Source organism: Malaclemys terrapin, chromosome 11, assembly GCF_027887155.1.
Source record: "Malaclemys terrapin pileata isolate rMalTer1 chromosome 11, rMalTer1.hap1, whole genome shotgun sequence".
In the NCBI taxonomy this organism is placed as follows: domain Eukaryota; kingdom Metazoa; phylum Chordata; order Testudines; family Emydidae; genus Malaclemys; species Malaclemys terrapin.
The window spans coordinates 39678532-39694100 of NC_071515.1; the positions used below are offsets into that span (position 1 = coordinate 39678532).

Genomic DNA, 15569 nt, shown 5'->3' on the forward strand with positions numbered 1-15569 from the left:
TGAGAGGTGTCTGTCACTTTAACAGAAGTGAAATGTAGAGTAAAAGTGTAAAGGTCGTGGTTCAACCTGGGAAGTGGGTGGGGCTGAAAGCTGAATTGTTCGGTATTTTTTGTATAATCTTAATTGATTAAAATATCACCTTTTGTTCACTACAGAGGCAGTCTTTCTTTATGATGGATACAGCAGCAGGAGAGCAAACTGTTGGAATTGAGATACTTTGTGCGGATCTGAAAGGAGATTTTTGCCCTAATTTCGCACAATAGTAGAAACTTCCTTTAAATCACATTTTCCTAACCAGCACCTAGAATAGCTCTTGTTGTTAGATTCTAAGAGTTCCATTGTGACTTTTAAACCAGAGCTCGCAGTAGGAGATGTGTAGAGATGCACCGCCCCCAAGGAGCTCTTGGAGGAATTGTGCCTGAAGACAAATGTGATCATAGAAGTTAAAAATGGAACAGACCCATAAAAGATCATCTAGTCCCTCTGTCTGCCAATGCAGGATTGCTCCCTCCCTTATACTCCTAGTCCTTTGTCCTTTCTAATTTTAAAAGTCTCAAGTGTTGGGGTTTCCAGCATTTCCCTTGGGAAACTTTTTACTCTTTTTTCCACTATGGGAGAGTACACAACAGCAACCACTACTTCACCTGTTACTATGGTGCCATCTGAATTTCCTTGGACTGGCATCTGCCTGCGAGCTGGTGCAGAAGGAAAGGTGAGGAGCATAGCTCTTCCCCTCCCAAGATCTCTACTTGCACTAGACTTTCCTGTCGTCCACATACACTAGACGCTCAAGGAGTGGTATTTTGACTGTCCTCAGCCATCATCTGGCCATTACGGAATGTCTCATTTTGTTAAGTGTACTAGCTGAAGTGTAATTAACCATCATCTAATGCTATATAATTCAGTGAGTTTAATTTGCGGTTAATTCAGAATATGTTGTCCTGATTTTCTGGGTGGTGATTATTCTCCCAACCAGCTAAGTTGTCTTCAATGTTTTGGGAGCATTTTTGTTTTCTATTTAAAGGCTGATGAAAATCCCCAACTTCATTATTGTTACAGTGAATGATAATATTGCATCAATTTTGATTACTTTTGATAATTCAGTCTTACAACAGACTTCCAAAAGCTTCAATTATCAAATAATTTGTAACACCATTGTAATTAGTTATTTAGCAGCTAGTGAATAGTCACTGTTTATTCAAATCTGTAGTGTAGAACCCAATCCTGCAAAGATTAACTCACATGCTTAAGTTTAAGGATGACCCTGTGGACCTTGCATAAAGAATGTCTGCAGATCTTTAATGATAAACTCAGAATTTACAAGGTCCACAGGATAAGCCAGTAGACCTAAAATGAGTTAGGATGTCCTTGTAGCCTCTAAAGCATCATATGCAGACTTTGTAATTTCTATAAATGTAGGATGACTCATATGATGAGCGCAAACAGGATTTGGCCCTATAATGAAAAGCATGGAGTTTGCAAGATGTGCAAAACCTCAAATGTTGATTCATAATATTCCTGGAAAAAGAAGTTTAAAATTGAAGACTCCATAAGGATTACACTACTACCGTGGGGATATTTACTAGTTTTTTGTTTTTGTTTTTTGAAGATCAATGTATAAAACAAGTTAGAAGTCTTTAACCTAAGTAATTTTGGTTATTAGAAGACAAAATGTAGTTCAAAATGGTGTTTTTTTCATTTTTTGAAAATGGTTCTAAGATTAACAATGAAAAATAGCTCGTTTGATTATCCTCAAATTTAAGAGAAAAAGGTATTTTTCTCTAGCCTGGGACTGGCAGAGAAAATGTTAGACCAAAGAGCTTTGTTATGCAAGTTAGGGGGAACGGGAAAAAAATCAGGGTTGGTAAGAGTGGAAAATGGCTTCCACTAGTTACAGTTCCCATGGACCCATGATACGAGAAAGAACTGAAAAGTCATTAAGACATGTGTGGTTCTTTCAATGTTTGTAGTACAGAATAGCTATGGTGAAAAGGTCTACCTGTAAAACTGTTAAACTGACAGTTGTTTGTGGTGATGTAGACGTGTTTGTACCAGGATATGAAAGAGACCAGGTAGGTGAGGTAATACCTTCTATAGGACCAACTTCTGTAGGTGGAAGATACAAGCCTCTGAGCTACCCAGAGCTCAAAGTGGCACCAGAACAACAGATGCAAAACCTGCAGCCATTTCCACTACTCTAGTGATCAATACCCCCCACAACATGCCTTTCAGGATTCATGGGTCCTACACATGCTTATCACAACATGTGGTGTACCTCATCCAGTGCAGTAAATGCCTCGCTAACAACTATGCGGCTGAAACCAGACAATCTCTATACTCTCCAATGAATAATAAGACAAAAACACCATATCACTTGTGGGCAAGCATTTTTCACAAAGTGATCATTCTTTATCTGATCTTTCAATACTTTTCCTCAAGGGAAGCCTGCACAACACCTTCCGAAGATGAGCCTGGGAACTTAAATTCATAACTCTGCTAGACACTAAAAACCATGAACTTAACAGGGACACTGGTTTTATGGCTCATTACAACAATTTGTAACAAACCACACTGCCTGCTGCACTTAATTGCCCTCTTCAAACCCTTTATTTGCTCACCTTTGCTCACTTCATTTCAAGCAACTGCCTCCAACGTGTGTTACCTTTTTTGCTTAACAATCTGTCCCAGCTTGTATTTAGCTCAGACACTTTGCTTCCTTCCCGAGACCTGAAGGAAAGCTCTGGGGAGCTTGAAAGCTCATAGCATACACCAGCAGAACTTGATCCAATAAAAAAAAAATTACCTCATCTACCTTGTCTCTATCAAATCACTTCAGTGTTTCACAAGTAACATCATATTCTTGTATCAGTTGTAGTTGATATAGCAAAGAAGTGTGCTACATGAGACTTATGTATGCAAATACTACATTCATTTTAAAACATCATGGAATTGTGACAGTGAATTCTGAAAGTGATTTTCTGTTTAGATTTTAACTCTAGCAAGTAATGAATGTACGTCATTAACAATATCAAAGCAACTAAATGTTTGCTATCAACCATCTTCAGGCAGCGACTCCAGCTACAGTCTCCAGAGCTGGCATCTTCTGTGTGAACAAACAGGACCTGGGTTGGAGTCTGTGAGTATGGTTATCAGATTAATAATAGCTACTGATTAGTCTTTTAGCAAAGGATTGTTTAATTATTGACTGATATATATCTGCAAATTTAAAACCACGCACAGATTAAAGGCAGAAGGCCCAAATCCACATAATCTTCAGCGAACAGGGGCTGCTAACAGGGAGTTTCGCAAGGGAGTTCTCCAGGTGAAGGAGGAGCAATACAGCAACCTTTTGGGGACCGTGTGCTGTGGCTGGCAGTTGGAAGCTGTGAGCTTCAAAGGAAGGTTTGAAAGCTAGAAGCCTCTGGTAAGTGGCTGAGCCTTAATCAGTGGGCGGGGCATTCATACAGGCCAGGGCTTTATAAAGCAGCGCACAAGCGACCAGGGAGTTTCGCAAGGGAGTTCTCCAGGTGAAGGAGGAGCAATACAGCAACCTTTTGGGGACCGTGTGCTGTGGCTGGCAGTTGGAAGCTGTGAGCTTCAAAGGAAGGTTTGAAAGCTAGAAGCCTCTGGTAAGTGGCTGAGCCTTAATCAGTGGGCGGGGCATTCATACAGGCCAGGGCTTTATAAAGCAGCGCACAAGCGACCAGGGAGCTTTGCGAACAGGGGCTGCTAACAGGGAGTTTCGCAAGGGAGTTCTCCAGGTGAAGGAGGAGCAATACAGCAACCTTTTGGGGTAAGTGACTGTCTGTAGTGTGTGTTTGTTTGTGTTTGAGGGTTACTTGCTGTGTGCTGAGCTTGTGTTTGTCAGTCTGTTTGTTTGTTTTGGTTGTTTGAAGGACCGTGTGCTGTGGCTGGCAGTTGGAAGCTGTGAGCTTCAAAGGAAGGTTTGAAAGCTAGAAGCCTCTGGTAAGTGGCTGAGCCTTAATCAGTGGGCGGGGCATTCATACAGGCCAGGGCTTTATAAAGCAGCGCACAAGCGACCAGGGAGCTTTGCGAACAGGGGCTGCTAACAGGGAGTTTCGCAAGGGAGTTCTCCAGGTGAAGGAGGAGCAATACAGCAACCTTTTGGGGTAAGTGACTGTCTGTAGTGTGTGTTTGTTTGTGTTTGAGGGTTACTTGCTGTGTGCTGAGCTTGTGTTTGTCAGTCTGTTTGTTTGTTTTGGTTGTTTGAAGGACCGTGTGCTGTGGCTGGCAGTTGGAAGCTGTGAGCTTCAAAGGAAGGTTTGAAAGCTAGAAGCCTCTGGTAAGTGGCTGAGCCTTAATCAGTGGGCGGGGCATTCATACAGGCCAGGGCTTTATAAAGCAGCGCACAAGCGACCAGGGAGCTTTGCGAACAGGGGCTGCTAACAGGGAGTTTCGCAAGGGAGTTCTCCAGGTGAAGGAGGAGCAATACAGCAACCTTTTGGGGTAAGTGACTGTCTGTAGTGTGTGTTTGTTTGTGTTTGAGGGTTACTTGCTGTGTGCTGAGCTTGTGTTTGTCAGTCTGTTTGTTTGTTTTGGTTGTTTGAAGGACCGTGTGCTGTGGCTGGCAGTTGGAAGCTGTGAGCTTCAAAGGAAGGTTTGAAAGCTAGAAGCCTCTGGTAAGTGGCTGAGCCTTAATCAGTGGGCGGGGCATTCATACAGGCCAGGGCTTTATAAAGCAGCGCACAAGCGACCAGGGAGCTTTGCGAACAGGGGCTGCTAACAGGGAGTTTCGCAAGGGAGTTCTCCAGGTGAAGGAGGAGCAATACAGCAACCTTTTGGGGACCGTGTGCTGTGGCTGGCAGTTGGAAGCTGTGAGCTTCAAAGGAAGGTTTGAAAGCTAGAAGCCTCTGGTAAGTGGCTGAGCCTTAATCAGTGGGCGGGGCATTCATACAGGCCAGGGCTTTATAAAGCAGCGCACAAGCGACCAGGGAGCTTTGCGAACAGGGGCTGCTAACAGGGAGTTTCGCAAGGGAGTTCTCCAGGTGAAGGAGGAGCAATACAGCAACCTTTTGGGGACCGTGTGCTGTGGCTGGCAGTTGGAAGCTGTGAGCTTCAAAGGAAGGTTTGAAAGCTAGAAGCCTCTGGTAAGTGGCTGAGCCTTAATCAGTGGGCGGGGCATTCATACAGGCCAGGGCTTTATAAAGCAGCGCACAAGCGACCAGGGAGCTTTGCGAACAGGGGCTGCTAACAGGGAGTTTCGCAAGGGAGTTCTCCAGGTGAAGGAGGAGCAATACAGCAACCTTTTGGGGACCGTGTGCTGTGGCTGGCAGTTGGAAGCTGTGAGCTTCAAAGGAAGGTTTGAAAGCTAGAAGCCTCTGGTAAGTGGCTGAGCCTTAATCAGTGGGCGGGGCATTCATACAGGCCAGGGCTTTATAAAGCAGCGCACAAGCGACCAGGGAGCTTTGCGAACAGGGGCTGCTAACAGGGAGTTTCGCAAGGGAGTTCTCCAGGTGAAGGAGGAGCAATACAGCAACCTTTTGGGGACCGTGTGCTGTGGCTGGCAGTTGGAAGCTGTGAGCTTCAAAGGAAGGTTTGAAAGCTAGAAGCCTCTGGTAAGTGGCTGAGCCTTAATCAGTGGGCGGGGCATTCATACAGGCCAGGGCTTTATAAAGCAGCGCACAAGCGACCAGGGAGCTTTGCGAACAGGGAGTTTCGCAAGGGAGTTCTCCAGGTGAAGGAGGAGCAATACAGCAACCTTTTGGGGACCGTGTGCTGTGGCTGGCAGTTGGAAGCTGTGAGCTTCAAAGGAAGGTTTGAAAGCTAGAAGCCTCTGGTAAGTGGCTGAGCCTTAATCAGTGGGCGGGGCATTCATACAGGCCAGGGCTTTATAAAGCAGCGCACAAGCGACCAGGGAGCTTTGCGAACAGGGGCTGCTAACAGGGAGTTTCGCAAGGGAGTTCTCCAGGTGAAGGAGGAGCAATACAGCAACCTTTTGGGGACCGTGTGCTGTGGCTGGCAGTTGGAAGCTGTGAGCTTCAAAGGAAGGTTTGAAAGCTAGAAGCCTCTGGTAAGTGGCTGAGCCTTAATCAGTGGGCGGGGCATTCATACAGGCCAGGGCTTTATAAAGCAGCGCACAAGCGACCAGGGAGCTTTGCGAACAGGGGCTGCTAACAGGGAGTTTCGCAAGGGAGTTCTCCAGGTGAAGGAGGAGCAATACAGCAACCTTTTGGGGACCGTGTGCTGTGGCTGGCAGTTGGAAGCTGTGAGCTTCAAAGGAAGGTTTGAAAGCTAGAAGCCTCTGGTAAGTGGCTGAGCCTTAATCAGTGGGCGGGGCATTCATACAGGCCAGGGCTTTATAAAGCAGCGCACAAGCGACCAGGGAGCTTTGCGACCAGGGGCTGCTAACAGGGAGTTTCGCAAGGGAGTTTGGAAGGGGAGCAGGAAGGGGGCGAGGGTCCCTTGCCGGTTCCATCTGTTTTCTCTTGATTCCCCTTAATACCTATAAAGCAACTACATTCTAACTGTTTGCTTAAACAACCCTTTCAGCTGACAGGGGGCTGCAGACGGGAGTTTGACAGAGGGAGGCTTACGATGGTTAGGAAGACCCGCAACACCTGTGCCAGCACTGCTACTGTCTCCTCCACCTGTGCCTGTAGCCAGACAGAGTGCCTAAGCATGGATGCCTCTACCCAGATCCTGGTGTGGTTTTGCAAAGACTGTAACTTGCAATTTCCACTTACGGATATCCAGGCTGGGGGGACCATCCAATGTGAAAGGTGCCTGCTGGTGGAATCTCTCAGGCAGCAGGTGAGAGAGCTACAGGAGGAGGTGGCTAGGTTGAGGAGCATCCGTATCCACGAGCAATTCCTCGACAGTGTCCATGTGGAGACAGCTGAGGTAGCTGTCCCAGTACACAGGACTGCTGATACACCACTGGTGGAGGAGGAGATGGCTCAGGGTGGACGCTGGCAGCTGGTTACTTCTGGCAGCAGGCAGTGCTCCACCCTTGCTCCGAACCCTCCTGCCGTGGTTATAGGTAACCGTTATGCTCTTCTTGATACAGGAAAGAAGGAATCACTCCCTACAGTAAAGGAGGAGAAGCCTCGTACCCCTAAGGCTGGAGAGTCTGCTGCCACCACTGCGAATAGGAAACGTAGGGTAGTGGTGGTCGGAGACTCTCTGCTGAGGGGGACGGAGGCGCCCATCTGTCGCCCTGACATTTCATCTCGAGAGGTATGCTGCCTGCCGGGGGCCCGTATCCGAGACGTTACGGAGGCATTGTCGAGGATTATCCGGCCCTCTGACTACTACCCCATGCTACTCATCCATGTGGGCACAAATGATACTGCGCGGTGTGACACTGAGCGGATCAAGAGTGACTACAGGGCTCTGGGAGCACGGGTGAAGGAGTTTGGAGCACAGGTGGTATTCTCTTCAATTCTTCCTGTTAAAGGTAGGGGCCCGGGCAGAGACAGATGCATCATGGAGGTGAATGCCTGGCTGCGAAGATGGTGTCACCAGGAGGGCTTTGGCTTCCTAGACCACGGGATGCTATTCGAGGAAGGACTGCTAGGCAGAGATGGCGTTCACCTTTCGAGGAGAGGGAAGACCCTATTCGGACACAGACTGGCTAACCTAGTGAGGAGGGCTTTAAACTAGGTTCGACGGGGACAGGTGAGCAAAGCCCACAGGTAAGTGGGGAACATGGAGACCGGGGAAATGAGTCGGAAACAAGAGGGAGTGTGGGCTATATTGGCAGAGAGAAAGGAGAGTCAGGAAAAAACTGGGAGGAAAGATCAAACCAGTATTTTAGATGCCTATATACAAATGCGAGAAGTATGGGGAATAAGCAGGAAGAACTGGAAGTGCTAATAAATAAATACAACTATGACATTGTTGGCATCACTGAAACTTGGTGGGATAATACACATGATTGGAATGTTGGTGTGGATGGGTACAGCTTGCTCAGGAAGGATAGACAGGGGAAAAAGGGAGGAGGTGTTGCCTTATATATTAAAAATGTACACACTTGGACAGAGGTAGAGATGGACATAGGAGACGGAAGTGTTGAGAGTCTCTGGGTTAGGCTTAAAGGGGCAAAAAACAAGGGAGATGTCATGCTAGGCGTCTACTACAGGCCACCTAACCAGGTGGAAGAGGTGGATGAGGCTTTTTTCAAGCAACTAACAAAATCATCCAAAGCCCAAGACTTGGTGGTGATGGGGGACTTCAACTATCCGGATATATGTTGGGAAAATAACACAGCGGGGAACAGACTATCCAACAAATTCTTGGACTGCATTGGAGACAACTTTTTATTTCAGAAGGTTGAAAAAGCTACTAGGGGGGAAGCTGTTCTAGACTTGATTTTAACAAATAGGGAGGAACTCGTTGAGAATGTGAAAGTAGAAGGCAGCCTGGGTGAAAGTGATCATGAAATCATAGACTTTGCAATTCTAAGGAAGGGTAGAAGGGAGAACAGCAAAATAGAGACAATGGATTTCAGGAAGGCAGATTTTGGGAAGCTCAGAGAGCTGATAGGTAAGGTCCCATGGGAATCAAGACTGAGGGGAAAAACAACTGAGGAGAGTTGGCAGTTTTTCAAAGGGACACTATTAAGGGCCCAAAAGCAAGCTATTCCGCTGGTTAGGAAAGATAGAAAATGTGGCAAAAGACCACCTTGGCTTAACCACGAGATCTTGCACGATCTAAAAAATAAAAAGGAGTCATATAAAAAATGGAAACTAGGACAGATTACAAAGGATGAATATAGGCAAACAACACAGGAATGCAGGGGCAAGATTAGAAAGGCAAAGGCACAAAATGAGCTCAAACTAGCTACGGGAATAAAAGGAAACAAGAAGACTTTTTATCAATACATTAGAAGCAAGAGGAAGACCAAAGACAGGGTAGGCCCACTGCTTAGTGAAGAGGGAGAAACAGTAACAGGAAACTTGGAAATGGCAGAGATGCTTAATGACTTCTTTGTTTCGGTCTTCACCGAGAAGTCTGAAGGAATGCCTAACATAGTGAATGCTAATGGGAAGGGGGTAGGTTTAGCGGATAAAATAAAAAAAGAACAAGTTAAAAATCACTTAGAAAAGTTAGATGCCTGCAAGTCACCCGGGCCTGATGAAATGCATCCTAGAATACTCAAGGAGCTAATAGAGGAGGTATCTGAGCCTCTAGCTATTATCTTTGGAAAGTCATGGGAGACGGGAGAGATTCCAGAAGACTGGAAAAGGGCAAATATAGTGCCCATCTATAAAAAGGGAACTAAAAACAACCCAGGTAACTACAGACCAGTTAGTTTAACTTCTGTGCCAGGGAAGATAATGGAGCAAGTAATTAAGGAAATCATCTGCCAACACTTGGAAGGTGGTAAGGTGATAGGGAATAGCCAGCATGGATTTGTGAAGAACAAATCATGTCAAACCAATCTGATAGCTTTCTTTGATAGGATAACGAGCCTTGTGGATAAGGGTGAAGCGGTGGATGTGGTATACCTAGACTTTAGTAAGGCATTTGATACGGTCTCGCATGATATTCTTATCGATAAACTAGGCAAATACAAATTAGATGGGGCTACTATAAGGTGGGTGCATAACTGGCTAGATAATCGTACTCAGAGAGTTGTTATTAATGGTTCCCAATCCTGCTGGAAAGGCGTAACGAGTGGGGTACCGCAGGGGTCTGTTTTGGGACCGGCTCTGTTCAATATCTTCATCAACGACTTAGATATTGGCATAGAAAGTACGCTTATTAAGTTTGCGGATGATACCAAACTGGGAGGGATTGCAACTACTTTGGAGGACAGGGTCATAATTCAAAATGATCTGGACAAATTGGAGAAATGGTCTGAGTTAAACAGGATGAAGTTTAACAAAGACAAATGCAAAGTGCTCCACTTAGGAAGGAAAAATCAATTTCACACATACAGAATGGGAAAAGACTGTCTAGGAAGGAGTACGGCAGAAAGGGATCTAGGGGTTATAGTGGACCACAAGCTAAATATGAGTCAACAGTGTGATGCTGTTGCAAACAAAGCAAACATGATTCTGGGATGCATTAACAGGTGTGTTGTGAGCAAGACACGAGAAGTCATTCTTCCGCTCTACTCTGCTCTGGTTAGGCCTCAGCTGGAGTATTGTGTCCAGTTCTGGGCGCCGCATTTTAAAAAAGATGTGGAGAAACTGGAAAGGGTCCAAAGAAGAGCAACAAGAATGATTAAAGGTCTTGAGAACATGACCTATGAAGGAAGGCTGAAAGAATTGGGTTTGTTTAGTTTGGAAAAGAGAAGACTGAGAGGGGACATGATAGCAGTTTTCAGGTATATAAAAGGGTGTCATAAGGAGGAGGGAGAGAACTTGTTCACCTTAGCCTCTAAGGATAGAACCAGAAACAATGGGTTTAAACTGCAGCAAGGGAGGTCTAGATTGGACATTAGGAAAAAGCTCCTAACTGTCAGGGTGGTTAAACACTGGAACAAATTGCCTAGGGAGGTTGTGGAATCTCCGTCTCTGGAGATATTTAAGGGTAGGTTAGATAAATGTCTACTAGGGATGGTCTAGGCAGTATTTGGTCCTGCCATGCGGGCAGGGGACTGGACTCGATGACCTCTCGAGGTCCCTTCCAGTCCTAGAATCTATGAATCTATGAATCTATGAAATTACTTCCAGATTTACCCCAGTGAAATTACTCTGGATTTACAGCAGTATAACTGAGATCAGAATCTGGTCCCATATGCTCTGATTCAAAAGGGCTAGATTGTGTGTAGCTGCAGTGCATCACGAAGAGTACTGACAAGATCATGCCTCAAAGAGATGCACAAAATCTCCCATACTGCTTCTGGTGCATGGGTGGTAAGAAGAACCATCTTCTCCATCCATTTGATTGCTTCTTCAACCCCACTCTTCAAGCTGATACAGGAAGGAGAAGGTGCTATAACATGATCCCTCCCCAAACTTTGCACTGGTCAATGTGGCTCCCACCTTCACGTATTGGGGTTAATAGCTAAATGCCACAATTTGGGCCTGTGTGTGTGTGTGGGTGTTATGACATTCCGGGGTGCAATCCGGACCAGTGAGGGCCTGTGTCACCCTTGCCCTGCAATCCGGGATGCCTCACAATGTTTGCTGCTATGGCTCCCACCTGGGCTGCTCACAAACACCCTGCCAGCATGCAGGTCACACCCAGAGTGTCTGTGTATAGCCACAGCCCTGGTCCAGCAACTCTAACCCCAGCAACCCAGCAGCAAACACCAGCCACACACTGGCTTCTAGCAGCCATGATTGCTCTTTGCAAGGTGACCCCAACACGCTCCAAGTCTCAAATCCCCCTCCCTCTCAACGTGTTCTGCACTGTCCATTCCTTTCCTGGTCTCTTCAGATATTTTAGGGCCGTTGCCCCTCTAAGGGAATCAATATAAAACAGTCTGTTACCCCCACAGTTCACAACACCAGATTAGTTTTGATTAAAGAATAAAACAAGTTTATTTAAATACAAGAAAATAGGTTTTGAGTATGTACTAGTATAAAGCATTAAAGTCAGAAATGGTTACAAGAGAAATAAAGATAAAACACTAGTACTAAAACTTAACAAACTAGACTTGGTTTAAGGTGAAGTCCCTTTCTACATGTTTCCAGTAACATTGCTGACCAAATTCTGAGGCCAAGATCTGCTCCCAAAGTCCAACGGCTGTTTCTTTTGTTTTCTTTGGTGAAAAAGACCGAGAGATGGATAGGGGGAGAGAACTTGGGGTGTTTTTCCCATCGCTTTTGAAGTTCAGTCACCCTTTGAAATGCATTTTCCTGAGGAATACCCCTAGATTCCGGTTGTGAGTTTGGAGTCATGCAGTCTCATGGTGAAAGAGCTTTCATGCTTGTGTTTGCTAAGGTGCAGATCTGTTTGTTCCTGCCCTCCTTCCTTGCCAAAAGAATGGCCGCTTCATTGGTGATTGCCCATCACCTTTGATGACAGCTGGCTTGTCCTTTGTCTTTGAGAAACTGGTTTATCCAGACTTGTTTGGTAAACATATTTCAGACCTAATTTCATCTTATATTTATAACTTTATATGCAATGTTGCAACACACATTTCATCGTGATATTATTGACTGGTGAGTTATTAATTTTCAAATAATACCTCACAAGGCATATTTTGTACAAAGATTATTACAATATTGTGTACCATGTGAATACAGGGATGCATTCAGCCCCAGATATACTCCAACATGTATACATATCTGTATATATTCTGTACATGGCATAGGCTTGAATTCACCATGATAGGATATTTTGCAAGTATATTCTCTAATTTATACATGACTCTTTTGGTATTCTGTATCGTTTAATTGTGTAAAACACTTTTGGATTCACTGTCCATGAATTATACACTCAGACACTTTAATAGGAGTTGCATGGTTACATTTTTTCACGCTGACTTGAATATTCACCCCCATACTGACGTTGGTTAAAAATGCACTGTAACCACATATTATTATTTACAATGTTCTCTGATATTTATTAGGATTATTTACCACAGCTGGGCATAGTTCACAGCCAGAGGACTCCTCATGGAGTCAACAAGAAGAGAATTATTTATGTCACCATGTGATTTCTACTGTAAGCTAATATTATAACTGGTTTTCTGTTAGTAAGTTAAAATGAAATAAGAATGTTGAGCCAAGCTTATCACTGGAGCCAGGGAATGCAATTCCATTGACTTGCACCTTCTTATACCAGGTCTGGATTTGTCCTACTTAGGTTTTCTGCAAGTAAATAAAACGAGAGCACATTTTATCTGTAATGCAAATGTGCAGTCACAAATATTGCTCAACTCAAAGCTATACGTTGATAGCAAAGACAACAGAAAAGATGTATTAAGTCACACAATTGTTGCTGGTTGATGACATTGTCTGCCAGCTTTACAGCTGGTTGAAAGTGAGCCACAGGTAGCTCCATTTTTATTTGAATTTGAAACCAGTTTTCACAGCTGATAAAATGTGAAAATTGTATTGTATCCTGCTGGTACCTTTGCTTTGGTTTGTAGTGAACTAGTTGCTGTTGGCAGGTTTCAAAGTCATCTGAATGGTAATAGACTTTTAAAACTGTGTTAATGTCTTATTTGAGGATTTAATTCTGAACAATCCAGTTCACTAATGTGGCAGGAAAGCTGCTAATTCAGCAGGACTACGTAACTAATACTGCAACTACCAGAGCAGTGCTCAGATTAAAATCCCTACAGATTGTCTGCAATGGTCGAGATAGTGGTTCTCAACTAGGTTACAGCCCTCCAGGTGTTCACCAGCAGTTGTGTGGGAGGGGTAATCGCTCAGGCAAAAACCATCTGGACTATTGAGTAGGAAATGCTGATATAAAAGAACTAGCAACAAAGTGAGGCAGTGTAGCAAATTGCATGCCCAGTGCTGAGCACTGTCAAATCCCATTGGGAAGTCAATGAGAGTTAAGAGTGTATCACACTTTGTGGTTTCCGGACATAACTCACTAACAATATACGAAGTTGAACATGTTAAACCAGAAGAGAATAAGTAAATCCCTCTTGGCCAAGTTCTGCCCTAGGATGTGAGAGCAGGGTTTCCAGCAATAGAAGCTATTCATGCTATCAGTGTAAATTCTTGATAGCGAACATTATTTTTATTCATTTCATTGCTCCTGGCAATTTTAAAAATGTTTTATTTCTGTAGATATGTAACTAGTTGGATTGAGACTGTCAAGGCAGAGTCTGAAAGAACAAATCTGACCATCGTGTTTGTCACGTATGTTCCTTATTGTTTGGAGAAAGTTTTTAAGTTGCACCAGACTATCACCCCAATTCCACACCAAAGCAGCATGGTCCAGGTAACAACAACAACAACAGAATCTTCACTCTGATGTTTTTCATCAGTTCTGATTTTTAAAAGAACATTTGAGTATTTCACACTTGGTGGGGTAGAACCTCATTGCGATGAAGCAATGGTTTCATGCACAGCATTTTGTAGCTATTTCTTGCATCAAAAAGAAGATGGCACCATTCTTCACCTGCACCAGTTGTTGGTGCTGGGCTGGCGCTGGAGGGACTGCAATATGTGCCTTACCAAAGTCTGTTGCTGGTAGGGTGACCAGATGTCCCGATTTTAGAGGGACAGTCCCGATTTTTGGGTCTTTTTCTTATATAGGCTCCTATTACCCCCCACCCCCGTCCCGATTTTTCACACTTGCTGTCTGGTCACCCTAGTTGCTGGTGTGTTTATTCTCCCAATGCTTGAGACATTCTTTCTGCTTCAGGCACAGTGACTCTGAGAGCTGATACCAGTGCATGGCCTCTTTCAGCTCACTTTACCATGGACTGCCACAAACTAGTCCCCACCCTCTCCAGTTAAAAGTGTCAAGGCACAAAGACTGATCACTAACACAGCAGGTGCAGTTAAATATAATGGTAATAAAATATCTTATGGAAAACAGAAAATGTTGCTTCCAAGAAACTAAGTGTACAGTGCCGTGGAACATATGGCATATGCCTGTCTGCAGTCATGCTGTTGACTGGGGCACTGTCTACAGCATATATGCAGTCAGGTATGTTCCATGTGTGAATCCACAGAAATTGCTGGTTTTGGCTGACTGCCAGGGTACATATATTTGCAACCTTCTCATCCTTTGTTGGGCATCTGCATTATGACTTTCTATTATCTACCCAAGGATTTTAGAATGTGTATCATTTGTTTTAGTGATGTGCAATACTCCTGATATTTGTCTGCGTATGTGAAGGCCTGATTTTCATTCTTCTTTGTATTATTTATTTAGTCTGGATTTGCAAGTTCTGTGATATGATCTTTGGCGTTATTTTAATGGATTTTATAATGTTTTAGAGAGCAATAGAGGAGTGTGATGCTGTCACTAATGATAGGCACTGCCCCTGGCATGTGGAAAAGGTCAATTTCCATGGGCTACATTTAAGCTGAGCCTGGGATATAGCAAACAGTTATGCGTGCAGGCAGTGTGACGTGTAGTACACTAACATGCCCCTGCCTAAAAGCCCCCTTCAGTGAAGTCACTGTTCCTTCTTCCTTTCACCAACACTCTGGAGCTCAGTGATCATTTATTTAATGCCGCGATTTTTTTCTTGTGTAAATAAACCTTATTTATCCCCCACCAGCAACCCAACTCCCGTGCAGAGGCTGGCAAGTACATGGGCAATCCTCCTGCATGCCATCTAAGGATACCCGGACTAATGTCCAGATAAGTAGTCTTCTTGCATTGGCAGGTAGTCTGAGTACTAAAGAACAATAGCTGTTCTACCTAAAATAGTTAGATAACAAGGTTTCATGTTGTTTTAATTACATACCAAAGTATGTAATTTTGCACATGCGCACGCGCGCGTGCGCACACACACACACACACGCACACACAATGTGCAAACCACTACAGAGTGAAACTGCAGCCAACGGTAAGTTAAAGTATGTCCCATCTTCTCCATCTCTTATTGAGTTTCTAGGGCAGTCTCTTGTTAGTCCTATCCATTTGTATTAGTACATTCTCTCTCTTTGGGCTTTCCACCTGCCTTTGATTGGTCTCTCCTATCACTCAGTATTAACCAGATCTACTTTTGG

General features: G+C 44.4%; 1 pseudogene; it reads left to right on the plus strand.

The window, feature by feature from the left end:
• LOC128845246 (dynein axonemal heavy chain 11-like) overlaps nt 1-15569 on the plus strand; it is a 233488-nt pseudogene that overhangs the window by 59106 nt on the left and 158813 nt on the right.